A 2,582-nucleotide genomic window follows, 5' to 3' on the forward strand; every position below is an offset into this window, starting at 1 on the left:
TCTTTGTCAAGTAGGCTGATAAGTATAAGACAGTAATGAATGAAGTGACAGTGAGTCACTCCTAAGGTGAGGTTGGAAAGACTCCATTATGAGCTCTCTCTTTGGACTCACACAGGGGGCCAAATGATGAGCAACCTTTCAGAGAAACCCACACTCAAAAAGCTGAGGTTATGTGACCAACTGTCAGTGAGAAACAGACTTGTCAATTACCATGAGTGAGATGATTGGCAGAGTTCCTAGCCCCTGATGATGGCAACCCAAAATTCTAACAATTCAGTTTACAAGAAACAGGGTTTGGAGAAAAGAGAAACAGATTCTACTTTGCCTTGAATATGCTAAGGTCTCTAGTGACCTCCATGAATTAACATGTGACAGAATGCCTGAGTTGCAGAGTTGTCTTAGTTGGGATTCCATTGCTGTGAAGAGACACCATGACCACGGCAACTCTTATAAAGGAAACCATTTAACCGGGGTGGCTTACAAGTTCAGAGGGTCTGTCATTATTATTATGGCAGGATCTGATGGCATGCAGGCAGACATGGTTCTGGAGAAGGAGCTGAGAGTTCTACATTTTGATCCAAAGGCAACAGGAAGTGAACTGTGCCTGTGGGGGTAGCTTGAAGATAGGAGACCTCAGAGCCTACCCCACAGTGAAACACTTCCTTCAACAAGGCCACACCTCCTAATAATGCCATTCCTTTCAGGGGCAGGGAGGCACATTTTCTTTCAAACTACCACAAATGTTAATGGACAAAATTTTACCAACTTGGATATGAATGATTTAATTAGCTTTTTATTGACTATTCATGAACTCGGTGATGTTCAGTAGTCTAACTGGAAAAAGGACATCAGTGGGTTGAAACCCATAGGCAACTTTTAGAAGCAGAAAAAAAAATAAATAAAGATTGGCCACTGAAAACAGATTGGTCATTTTTCTTATGGGGACACAAAAGACTCATTGCTGGAGAGGTGATCTGGTGATCTTCCAGATTGCTCATGAAATTACATTTTAGAAATAAACAGCTTGGGGTTTGGTAAGAAATGTGGAGCCTCAGCATAAGTGATGCCACCATTTTTTAGGTCTGCTGTCTTTTCCTTAATAGAGAAACACAACAGATATCCTGGAAGCTCCTCTGAGAGGCATTTTTCTATTTTATGTCTCTGTTCTTACTTTAGGATCCTGATTCAGTGACATATGATATAGTAATGTATGTTGAAGAAAGTGCTTCCTGATTCTTAAGTCAAAGTAATGTGGTAACAATGAATATAGATTGATCGGTGTTTCTAAACTTCACACTAACCTATAACTCAAGAGTAGATCACATATGCCTTTCAAGTGCAGATAACTTGAGAATTAATAATTTAGAGTATTTTTGACCACAGATCAGGTACTGGAAGCTTGAATAAAATGGACAAGGTATTACTAAGTATGGATCCATGTGTTAAAAGATAGGAGTAATTACAACATTGATGATGCTGATAACAAGCTAGGTGAATGAATGATACACTTCCTTTTATAAGATTGAATTATCTAATATCCCACATTATATCAGGAAAGAACCATTTATAACTGTTTAATAAATGTCATGATCTCAACATCCATTTTAACTGATAACATATTATTTTTAAGAATCATACAGGGTATAATAGTGTATGGCTATACTCTCAGTACTCAGGAGGTGGGGGCAAAAGGATCAGGAGTTCAAGACCAACCTCTACTACATAAGGAGTTCAACATCAGCTTGGGCTACATTGTAAAACCCTTTTTCAAAAATAAAATGAATAAAAGAAAGAGGGTGAAAAAAACAGAGGGATGCAGGGAGGGAAGGGGAAAATGGGAGTGGGAGAAAGGGAGGGGAGGAGAGGGGGAAGGGAGAGTGAGATAGATCTGAGTAGATGTCAACAGGAGTAGTTGATAATGTGTGCATGCTCAAAAAATAATACCCATATTTTAACTTGAAATGTAAATTCCTGAAGAAATGGGGTTTCTTCTTGAAGGACTTTCTGATAATATTGCCGTTTTTATTAGCCCAAATGATGCCAGAAGTATCACATGTCAATCATCTTCCCTCAGAAAGATGGGCCTCCATTCATCAACAGCATTTTTCCAGGTAGACGACATTGCTCCCAAATACATATGATAAACTGATATTATTTGACTATTACTCCTTGTACCATTGCTACAAAGAGTAATTGCAATCTGCAATCTAAAAGTGAACCAAGAACAAAACCCTGAGTTTTATTTAGAGCGTGCCACACAGATACAAGGAAGATTTGTAGCTTTCTTTGATGTGCTCACATGAAACGCCTGTAGTCAAACGGCTATTTTTAAACTTGAGAAGAAACTCGGGACAAAAGGAACATTTTAAATATAAAAGGGAATTCAGGAAGATCACAAAGAAGTAAAATCACTATTACAAAGTTCAAAGACACATTGTTCTTCAAATATCAAGAAGCTGACTTAAATATCATTGGTGACCCTTATTCAAGGAAGACTTTCTAGGGTTTAAGGAAGTGGTGGACACAAGGCCACTCTTTGCCCCCTTTTAGAGACTGCTTGGTTTTGGACCACTATTATGTTT

Source organism: Peromyscus californicus, unplaced genomic scaffold (genome assembly GCF_007827085.1).
Source record: "Peromyscus californicus insignis strain IS unplaced genomic scaffold, ASM782708v3 Scaffold_15__1_contigs__length_86483966, whole genome shotgun sequence".
NCBI lineage: Eukaryota > Metazoa > Chordata > Mammalia > Rodentia > Cricetidae > Peromyscus > Peromyscus californicus.